Genomic DNA, 12,066 nt, shown 5'->3' with positions numbered 1-12,066 from the left:
AGAAGGTCACTTCCGTGTAGTCGAAATACTGTAGTCCGTTGCAGCCCCTGGTCAATATGAATAGTTCAGGCAGCAACACAGTGTCATGACAGACTGAGGAAGTAGTTGTTTGCAAATCTTGAACGCATTGGGTTTGGACCCAAACTTATGGGATGGGTCAAACTTCTATATACGCAACCCATGGCTCATGTTTCAGTGAATAATCATCGCTCTACTTCTTTCCCCTTGTGCTGTGCTGAGGCACAAGGCAGGGATGCCCATTGTCACCACTCCTTTTCACCATGGTTTTGGAACTGCTGGCAGTGTAGATAAAGGGAGACCCAGGCATTAGATGGACGAATGAACATGAAGACCGCATATTGTTGTATGCGGATGATATATTGCTTTACCTTATCTCACCGACACGCTCATTACACGGGTACTCCATCTTTTTTCATATTTTCCAGCACACTCGGGGTATTAAATAAACTGGTCTAAATCCCAAATGTATGCAGCCACCGCGGAGCCCTCAAGGGTACAATATTCCGGTAGCCTCCCAGGGCTTTCGGTACTTGGGTATTTTTACCACTGTCGATGCCACTCTATTTTTTTAACAGAACTTGCAGAGGTTTCGCTCGGATGTCACATATTGGAAAACACTCCCCCTTACCTTGTTAGGACGCGCATCCTTATTCAAAATGCTTGCTGCGCCGCGCTTTCTATACGTGCTACAAAACACTCCCATTCCGGTGCCCAAATCTTACTTCCTGCAGATCTATACTGCAGTGTGAGATTTATTACGGGACAACAGACTCCCTCGTATATCCATGGCCAAGCTTACTATGGGATGGTATGATGGAGGTATAGGACTACCAGATCTATGCCTCAACTATCAAGCTTCACACTTGACAGCCATCAATCAATGGGTGTTCGGGAGGCATGATGACCCCAGCTTTCGCACTGACCACTGGCTGCTAGGGAAAGGAGGTTACAATAGAGCACGGTATACGAACCACAGGAAACTGTGGAAGTGTGGCACGGAGCGCAGAGGCGGATGGGCTGGCAGGGGCACCTCACGAAGGCTACCCCTCTATGGGAACCGGACATCCTGGGACAGCTTAGTGCCTGTGCCTGTGCAGGATTTGATAAATGGAATGTGATAGGGATCTCCACAGGTTGCGATTTGTGGGTCAAGGGCAAGAAGGCATCGTTCTCAGACTTAGAGACTAAGTACCATCTGGCACTGACAGACAAAAATTTTGCTACCTCCAAATCAGTTATGCCATTGACTCCGACCTCCTTGGGGACACGTCCCTTCCGGACTCTTCTCCCCTGGAGGACCGGCCCTTGCTGGATTATTTGCCCCAAAAGGCCATCTCACTCACATATAGGAAGTTGGTCAATAATCGAGACGATCCAATGTTGAAGCTGAGGGCTTCTTGGGAGGGTGAATTGGGAGAATTAACTGATGAAGACTGGCTAGAAGCGCTATCCTCACCCCGAGAGGTCACCATTCCGATGCGACTTTGCCTGGTGCAGCTTAAAATTCTTTATCGAGTATATTTTGATGCTACCCTACTACACCGTATAGGCAGGCGACCCGATGCAATCTGCCTCAGACACTGTAACTAAACGGGAAAGTTCCTGCATATCCTATGGGGCTGCCCTCTCATACAGCAATACTGGATGGACGTGACCAGACAACTGACTAGGACGTGTGACAAGTCCATCCTCCCAACTCCCACACTGTGCCTTCTCAATATCTGGCAGGCGACGGATCTCACAGAAGCCAAAAAATTGTGGGCCATGACTGGGTGGAGCATAGCGAAACGAAATATAGCTCAGAAGTGGGGCTTAGATACTTTACCATTGCTGAGAAATAGGCCAAAATATATGGATCTTGCCATGATCGCCAAAAAGGCAGTTTATAAAGGCAGGGAATGTCCACTTAAATGGGATCACAAATGGGGGCGCTGGAATAAGTATAGGGGGGAGATATGTGTCTCTTCGACAGTTGAGCTGAGGAGAGAAAGACTCCTGGCGTTGGAGGAGGACGTGGATGAGCCTGCGGCGCACAATGTGGGCAATTAGCATTAGTTATGTATTGGTTGAATCATCTAACCCGAGAACATATGAGTGACCTACCTTGGATTGTCCTGTAAATGTTGGAATATGCTGCCAGGGGCAAATGCCGGATTAATGATAGGAAAGATAATGCTGCAATCATCTTTACCTAAGCTGCTGATGTAATGTCTTTATTGCTGCTTTTGTTTCTAGTAAACAACTGTTTAAAAAAATAAAAGAAGGCCCCAGGTATAAATATCGCACCTCAGATACCAACTCTTCAGTACACTTCTGCACCTGTGGAAGTCTCTGCCAGGAAGAAGGATTGCTGTCCTGACCTAATGGCTTCTTGCCTGGGTGAGAAGGATTGCACTTGCATCTTGTAACCACCACCTGGACTCTGCGACATTGAGTCCTACTCTTCCAAGTGCTGTCACCCCAGTCCTGGTCCCTTGAGTGGACTTTCTTGGCACTAGAACTTTGCAAAGAGTCCCTTAGCCTCATCCGGATTGCCACTGTGTGACATACCTCTGATGCAGGCCCTTGCATCACAAGTCCCTCGTCCACTGCAGCCTCGATGACGATGCAGGACAGCGTATCACAAACCCTGCAACTTCTTCAGAACCAGCAGGTATGCAACACATACTCGATGCAGGACTTCACATGGCAAGCTCCCCTTGATGGCCCCATCAGACTTGTGGTGCCTACCACGCCTACTCCAGAGGACTGCAAGCCATCAGCGCCATGGTCACACCCATTCTGAATGCCTCTTCCACAACCTTCGCAGATGCCTGCAACACACAATTGTCCTCCCAGACAGAGGAAACACAGTGGCCCTCACCATCCTGGATCTTTCTGCAGTGTCTGACACGGTCTTCCACTTCATTCTGATACAAAGCCTACATGACCTTGGAATCTAAGGTCACACATTCTAATGGGTTTAATCTTCCCTATTCCTAGTCAGTCAGCGAGACACTGTACATCTCAGAAGCTCACGGCCACTGGTGCAGAGTTCTGCTATAATCCGTCCTGAGCCTGCCCTTCTAGCCTGTATCATCAGTTCTCACAACATTAACATACTCTCCTATGTTGACCACATGTAAATCATTCCCTCCTTTACAGACAAGGTGTTCAGTATCAGATCAAGTTCAATGTCTGCATGGCTGAATTCACCCACTGGATGAGACCAACTTTCTAAAGTTGAACACCGGCAAGACTGAAATTGTGATATTTGGTGATCAAGAGACCTAGGACCAATACTCTTTCCCACCAACTCATGCCAACAACCTCAACATCGTCAATTAATTCAATGTGACCACCCACATCAATGCCATACCTGCCTCATGCTTCCATACCCTGAAGTCGCTGAGGAACATTTTCAAATGGCTTCCAATCAGCACCCGGAAAACCGTCACGCATACCCTGGTCACAATCAAGTTGGACTACCTTCTATGCTAGGATCAACAAAAATCTCACCAGAAGGCTGCAGACCATTTAGATCTCAGCAGCCTGAATCACTCTCATCCTCTTACACTGCACTCACAATATCACACCTGAAAGAGATCCACTGGATCCCCATTCACAAACAATCACAATATAAACTCTTCACCCACACTTTCAAGGCACTACATAACACTGTCCGAGCATGCCTCAACAATCCCATCATCATTTCCATCTGCTTTCACAAATCTTCCAGACACCTACGTTCAGACTCTTACTTTCACACATCCCACCATACAGAAGCCCAGTTCTAGCAGTCAAGCTTTCTCCTACATTGTTCGTAAAGTGTATAACAACCGGCCACGACACATAAGAGCCTCCCCCTCACTTCTTGAATTTTGCAAGAAGCTGAAGACATGGTGTTTTGAATAGTCCCACTTGGTCCTAGGTTTTGCATAACATAATGTGCAGTGTGACAAATTTTAGCCAACCAGTTTCCACATCCTGCATTGATTTTTTATTCACTGTTTGATATTATGGGTTAACCTCCATCTTGAATTATTTAGAGTGTAAAGTTTGCAGGTGTGAGGCCAGGCCAAACAGGGTGCCGGGCACGTAATACTGGCGCTTTCTTCACCCGGAAGGTGCCTTACACACAATTATCTTGTTGGAGCAGAGAAGGTTGCACTGGAAATTATAGGAAGACAGGTTCCTTATTTTGCTACTGCTTGGAGCGAGCTCAGGAATGTGAAGTGAGGTGCATATGCATTTCCATCAGACTGGTGTCCTGAACTACACTCCTGCAACAAGATAACACCATCTGGGCTAATGGAGTGAAAGTAGAGCCAGGAAAGGGCTGGCAACATCTGGAGACCCAACTCTCCTCCATGTGCAACTAAAGCAGTGAAGACCTGCTCTGTTCCGCCTAGCACATTCAACTCTGCGGGTGATGGGGCCAGCAACCTGGATGTACTAATATTATGCACAGGTGCAGGGACCATGAACAAGTCAGTGCAGTAGAGGACAACTACACAAAGACAAAAATAAGGCCCTGAGACCAATTCCATAAAGGCACGTATGGTGAGACTGCGAGACAGGGAGCAGATGCACTGGGTGTTTGGTGTGCCATCTTCAGAAACTCAAAGCAAGCAAAGGAAGAGGCATGTAAGAATATAGTGTCATTCCTAACTTTGGCTTTAGAGAAGCGATTTGAAGGCTGTGTATGATATGGGGGCATTGTGATTTTGGGGCATTTTGATGTGTCCTAAAGTTCTGTACGTTATCACTAATGGGCAATTCAGTGTTCAACATGAAGCAACTGGCAAGAGATAGCCAAGAACAGGCCAAGCACAACATTGCAGGACTATAATAATAATAAGAAATGCAAGTAGGACAGATGCCACATTGGGAAAAACAAATCAATAGTGCCGCTCTGGGACCTTCTGACTGGGGGATTGAGGGCATATGGTCTGCTCAGCAATATCTACAGCACTGAGCCAGTGAATAGCCGAGCGCTGTGTCATGACTTTTCCTCTTCTTTTGTGGTGATGAGTCCCTGACCGCTCATAGTAGCACGTAAATAAAATTTCAAATGAAGCCGAGCTAAGCATTATATTGATCCTTTAACCTCAACTCCTTTAACCTCAACTCCCCCTCCATGCACTCCCAACAGGAGAGTAAAACCTGTAAAAGACTAGACCAGTGCCCTAGCTAGACCTTTGGCAGCCTGTGACGGTCCCAGTGTTTGCCGCCCTGCAGCAGCGCATGTTATAGGGGGTGCTGGTGATTTCTGTATTTGCCACCCCGCAACGGCTGCAGGTAAGAGCAGGGGGGAGGCCACCGCCCCAACACTCATGCAGCCCGGGAAAAAACACCCCCTCGCACCCCTTTGCTACGCCAATGGACTAGACCAAGAAACAAACATGAGGAAGCACACTAAAAGTCAAAAAAACCGTACCGCAACTCAATGAGGCAAGTAACCCTTCTCATCACACACACAAGCTGAATCAAAAAGCATAGAAACAATGGAGAAGTTAGACTTCATACTGGCAGCCATTAATTCCATCAGAAAAACCCAAAAACTAAAATTGATACTGTTATAAACAGAGATGGTCCTGATGGAGATGAAACCAGTCAAGGCAGACTTACTGGGGCATGTGAGAGACTTGACAGATATGTCCACTATCATGAGTACATATCAGAGGAACAAGAAACCTCAGGGTGGTGAACCTATCAAAGACTGAGAGAAACCACATGGTCTTATACTGAAAGACTTGGATCATCTGGCGGTGGTGTCAGAGGAACTGCTAATGTTCTTCATCCTAGAAAGGGCCCACGGGGTACAGACCTTGAGTGGATACATGTGTAAAAGGAAACACGATTGTAACCACAGGAGACACTAGAAAGGAGTTCCTGCAAGAAAAATCCTTTGGCTATTGTTGTAGCATCACTGAGCCCTTTTTGATCACTAACCTCTCTGTTTTATCACTCACCTTAGTTCTCATTCACTTGGCCCTCTGATGGAGCTTGCTACATGCTGAGAGGGGACGGACACAGGGGACGCAACTCCTGTTATCCAATGAGGACCAGGACTTGGGTAACTGACCTACAAACTCATAATTAGATTAATTTATGTTACTCTCAGTACTAAGCCATACAAGTAAAGTGTTATCACTGCTAGACCAAATTCCCTGTAGAAATTCAGTCACAACAAGATCATACATACAAACAAATAACTCAGTTAGAGATATTCAGATTAATAACATTAGTATCTGCTGGCTAGAGATCTCTCTATTAGAATTCCCTCCCACCATCAATAGCTCAACTGAAATGCACAATCAAATATTGGAGACAAATCATGGAGAGGCTGAAACAGGATTTAGCTAGAGTTAGATTTCTCATGATTATCAAAGGAGTAAACACATCAATATCAGGCATTTAAGACCTAGGAGTACAAGATAATCAAACCCAAATTTGGTGATCATCACGTAAGTTGTCAAACCATCCTGTGCATGTAACTTTCAAACAATAGTTCTTTTGCAAAAACACAAGTGAGTTCAAGAGGACAGTTTCTCATGGCAGATGTTCCCAAAGTAACTTAATTGTTGCAAGCAGTCCTCATATGCAAATGGGAACTCTCTCTATGATACCTTGGGGTCTATTATAATGGCGGGCGGATCGTCACTGCCCGAATGGCCGTGGCGATTCGGGCGGTGGCGATCCGCCCGCCTTTATTCACCGCCCACCTCCCATTTCTCCCCTGCCGAATTAGGATGGCGGGGGGGACCCCGGCGGACGGAAAGACCGGCCACCGGTTTTCCACTGGTCACACAGGAGACTGGGTGAAAAAGGGGATTGATATGATGGTGGTGTACCATCCATATCAAGATGCAGGCAGTGATGTGCCTTTCCATGGCGGCGTTGCGGCCATGGAAAGGCATGCAGAGTCTGCATGTGGTGGCCGGTTGCAGGACCCCAGGGTGTTGGGGGGGGGGGGGGTGCACATGGGGGGTACTCCCTGCATTTGCATGCACAACATGGCAGGCACCGCGCAGTGCCTTCCACGTTGTGCATGCTAATGCACAAATGCCTTTTTAACATTGCAGCAGGTGCTGCTGAAAGCACCGCCTGCCGCAATGTTAAAAATGCGGGATATGCCCACCATCCTAATTGGATTTGCGGGACTGTCGCACACATGACGGGTGGTCCCATTTGCCAAAACGATGGTGGGCCCGCCATCATAATAGACCCCATAGTTTCTCTTCACAGTGCAAGTTTACAAAGCCTTTCTATGAGAACAGAATCAAGCAAAGAAAGGAAAATGCAGTTTAGTGTAAACGTGCAGCACCCTTTTTCTGCTTTTGTACTTGGTGCATAATTTGTCATATGCAAAATATGGAGTTTAGAATGAAACCTTTCAATATCACATGTAAATATCTCTAAATCATGTTAGTTTTCATTCAATTCTTCACACCCATCATTATTTTGATAAGAATGGTTAGAAATCTTGTAACACCTAATATATCACATTTACCTGTTTTGATACACATTGAATTAGCATCTAAAATGGGTTAAACTGCCAACCTATATTAATGAATGTATATGTTTCCATCTGGCCTACAAATTATCGCATTGCTTTTACGATGCAGTGACTAAGGGTCAGATGTACGACCCTTGATGTTTGCACCTCGCAAATTGCATTAAATTGCGAGTGGCAATTTGTGAGTTGCAAACATCAATGTACAACAGTCTATGCCTCATGCATATTAATGAGGCAGTCACATTTTGCGACCCCATTGGGAAAGGCTGGCACTCCCAGGGATGGTGGGCTGCTGGGGTCAGCAGACCGCCATTTCTGGGACTGCTTTGTCAATAAAGCAGTCTTTTTAAAATGCCGCCCATTTATCTTAAAGGATAACAGGATGCATAAAAAAAAAAAATGAAACATTTTTGAAGGGCAGGTAGTGGTCCCTGGACCACTGCCTGATCTGACAAAATGTTTGTGCACCCATTGACAAAGGTTAAGGGGTCCCGTGGAGACCCCTTCCTGTTTGCGAATGGTTTACCACCCTCTTCAAAAGGGTGTTAAACTGCAAGTGTTTTGCGACCTCAAATGTGGTCACAAAACATTCTTACATAGGGTTCAGAGTCGCCATTAGGAAGGGTTACCTTGGCAATGCCCCTTCCTAATAGCGAGTCGCTATCCCTATTTTGTGTGTCGCTATTACACTAGTGACTCGCAAAATAGGGTTGGTACATTGTGCCACAGTCTTTCGTGGTAATGCTTCTCTGCGACTGCAAAAAACGGTCGTACATCTGGCCCTAAGTCTTCTCATTATTTTTTCTCATGATTCTTCAATGTATAGTTAGCATACTAGGTACACGCTTGTCATTTTTCTCTCAAATGTGTCATGATTGATTTTCTGTGTCAGTTAAAGAGCTCAGCAGTTTATCTGCTTCATCAATCCCCCATTTGATGGCAAATTAAGCCATAACAATATTCTCCTATCTGATGTCACACATTACAACTTTGTAATCTTCTTTATTTTTGATCTAGAGTTTTCTAAAGCCTTCATTTTGTCTTAGTACCCACTTTGTCAACCTTCCAATTCTGATTCAGCACTTTTTTATTCCTCTAGTTCCTTTTAGTTTTCAAACCTCTATAAACCTTGAAGATGATATTCAAGGTCAAAATACAGATTTCACAATTGATTCCCAAGCACCAAGTCCTTAAATCATGCAAGTCTCTTTCAAGATGTTTAATGCTCTTAATGTATCCTTTCAAGTATTTACTTTTAGCTGGAATGTGAGAGCAACAATGTTGCACCATTAGCATTCAGCTGACAGAAGCAAAGTCAACAGCACACAATAGGTGTAATGATATGAGTGATCACAGTATGTTGATAAGGATGAAATCGCACACAAGTGTTCTTTCTATTTGTTTTAATATATATGTCGATGGTCCTCCTACCAAAGGAAACCAAAGGAGCAAGAAACCAGCCGACACGTGTTTCGTCAGATTGGGTGTTAACCCGTGACTCTTCAGGGATGGGGGTGACGCAAAGAAAGGGCGGAGAATGGTACAGTAATAATGCAAAATAACACATTTCAAAATACCAGGGGAGATGTACAGAACCGGTGATTGAGAAAGGACACCTAGTGTACGTGGAAACCATGGGGAACGGTGAAGAGGGACAAATGTAGTGACTTTCAACTCTGTGAAACAGAGTGTTAAACCACCTAGTGTGAGAATAAAAAATGTGTACACAACTGGTGGTGAATATCAAACAATAAAATGACAATAGTGACTGGACTGTAAAAACGGAGGGAGAAATGAGCACGGGAGGAAAAAGAAAGAAAACATTGCCAAGTACATTAATATTGCCTGGGTTCTGAAAAACAACCTGTAAAGAAAAAGAAAAAATGGGGCACAATAATGAGTAGCACAGGTGAGTGGAGTGATGTGACTCCCTGTGTGGAAAAAAGGCCATGATCACGGTAATTACTTAATAGCGATAATTACGCATAACCCCCTCATGAAGAAACACATGGGAGGCCAACTCTGGTATCTTGGGAGAAAAACATATATACATATATATATATATATATATACACGCTCTGTGAAGGAAAGAACAGGCATGGTAATATACAAACATGAACTGATTGAGTATCCCCAGTTCGTTTCCTCGTCAGTATCGCTCGGTGGAGAGAAAACAAAAGCAAACATAATCTGAGCCCAAGGCATATCATGTTATTTTGACAGATAACGAAAAGTGGTATTAGCTGAGACATATGATATTGTTTTACAGATTACCACAGAGCAGTAGAAAGAGAAGGAAGGCCTGCCGTGTACAGGTCGGAGAATAGGAAGAAGAAGAGAGCAAGTTATAAGAAGGCGGAAAGTCGTATTGAATAAAGTGAGAAAAAATGCTAGCTGGGGGAATTAGAAAAGGAAAATTAAAGATACCTGAAAACGTGTGGGATAACGTGGTATCTGTGGGTGAAGAAGGAAGAAAAAAATGGGGTTTAAGGATCCAAATACTGCACTGTGGGTTCATACATGAATAAAGGGTAGTGACAACATGCCCATAAATGTAATAGACACAAACGGATAAGCACTCACCGGGGGACCTGTAGCGGAGGCTGAAGAGTAAACAACGCGTAGAGATAGAGGCGGGTAATGTCTTCTATTGTAGAAACAACGGCTGTAGTCAGGAAGAGAAACGGTGGAGCAATGGTTTTAAAAGGGAAATAGAAATCATGGCAGCAAGCACTTGGTGGGACGGAGAGTCCGTTGAGTCATGTCTCTTAACTGAATGCCGAGGAACGAATGGGTAGCGATTTCGGTTCTCCGGATGCGGAAAACACTATCGCCCTTAGTTTCTGCCTTATTTGTAGCACAGCGTGCATGACGTGAAACAACTAGAATGCTTGGGCACAAAAGGACGAGGGTTCATGGTAGATGGAAATGGAAAAAAGACTTACTCGAGAGACGGGTATGTCCTTGAAAGTCGTGCTCATAATAAAAATGGACATGTCCATGATGATAATAGGAGTAGAATCATTAATCCCAGAATGGCCTATTATCTCATTATTCCATATGGCGAGAAACCGGATATGAGGGTGAGAGAGGGGGGTAAGTGTAAAGGAAAAAGGCAAAGGTGGGGACGTGCAGAACGCAGCGCGTCAAGGTTGCAAGCAGAGTCAGTGATAGAAAGAGAACCATAAGAGTGTATAGAATGGGTCAGAAAATACTCAAATGTTTCAATAACATTAATTCTCGTTTGTATCAAGAAGCATATGTCATATCATTGGTATTGTGTATTCATACCAGATCCTCATGATATGCAAATGGTATTGTGTATTTATACCAAATGCTCATGATATACAATGATTTATCAGTGAACATTGGATCTCGTTGAGATTTATACAATAAAGAAAAACAAATTTGCTCAAGTGAAACCTCATAAAACATGAAAGGACGAAAGAGACCAAAATGACTGAGTGACACATGGCAAATCATACTGTGGTTTATGGTCCTAAGAAGTAGTGAAGCTCATTGTCTGTATTTTGGCCATACTTTACTGAATGAAGACACATGATCCAGGTGGCTTCCTGGCGCCTCAGTCTTAGTTCTCGATTGCCACCGCTCACATTCGCCTCTGTTACATCAATGCCAAAGAAGCTGAACATCTTTGTCGTTCCTTGTGCTGGGCAGGTGGCCATGTGAGTTACCATGGGGTAGCGTGCATCTTGTTGGAGAATGGTTCGTGCGTGTTCCCTGATTCGTTCCCTCATGGGTCTGATTGAACTGCCTACATATAGGCTGTGGCACGTGCACTTAATGATGTATACCACATATCTGGTGTTACAGTTGATGTTAGTATTGATGGTGAATTGTTGTTTGTGGAACCCACTGAAGGTCTTGACGCCATGGTCGGCCCATCTGCACATACCACAGCAGCCACACCTGTAAAAGCCTTTTGATTTTTCTGTTCTGTTTGATTTTTAGCAATGTTGTGCTTCTGGTACCACGTGGCACAGTTGGACATAGTCTGTTTTTTAGGTTTCTTCCACGTCGATATGTGATATGTGGTCTAGTTGTGATTGCACTCTTAAGCGACCTATCTGCCAGTAAGATTCCCCAATGCTTGGTGATGCTCCTTTTCACTACAGAGCTTATTTCATTGAAATCCATGACGAGCCTCACCGGTTGGTGTGCTGTTTTTTGGGTTTATGGTTTGTGAGAGTGGCTCCCCTATTGATTTGTTTGATTCTGTTTTTAGCTTTACGTAGTACCTATGGTTTGTATCCCCTCATGGAGAAGCGTTCGGTCATGTCTTGGATGCAGATCTCACATTCCATATTCTCACTGCAATTGCTCCTTGCGCGAACAAACTCCCCGTATGGAATGGTGTTCATCTGATGACTGGAATGAGAGCTACCAGCGTGCAAGAACGCATTGCAGGCAGTTTCTTTACGAAACAAACAGCTGTGGAGGGCATTGTTTTTAATATAGAGTTCTACGTCGAGGAACGTGACGTTTGTGGTGCTTATATGACTAGTGAATCTCATGTCCATGTT

General features: G+C 44.6%; 1 long non-coding RNA gene across 1 annotated transcript in view; it reads right to left on the bottom strand.

Moving 5' to 3' along the window:
• LOC144823957 (uncharacterized) overlaps positions 1 to 10,328 on the bottom strand; it is a 77,275-nt gene extending 66,947 nt beyond the window's left edge. Inside the window, exons 1-2 of the long non-coding RNA XR_013608863.1 lie at positions 10,106 to 10,328; positions 9,950 to 9,976 (exon numbers count right to left, since the gene is read on the bottom strand). This is a non-coding gene — a long non-coding RNA (uncharacterized LOC144823957). The remainder of the gene's footprint in view (positions 1 to 9,949; positions 9,977 to 10,105) is intronic.
• Between the last annotated feature and the right edge of the window lie 1,738 nt (positions 10,329 to 12,066).

The sequence above is a fragment of the Lissotriton helveticus genome, chromosome 3_1 (assembly GCF_964261635.1).
Source record: "Lissotriton helveticus chromosome 3_1, aLisHel1.1, whole genome shotgun sequence".
Lineage (NCBI taxonomy): Eukaryota > Metazoa > Chordata > Amphibia > Caudata > Salamandridae > Lissotriton > Lissotriton helveticus.
This window is presented reverse-complemented; position numbering and strand designations above follow the sequence as displayed.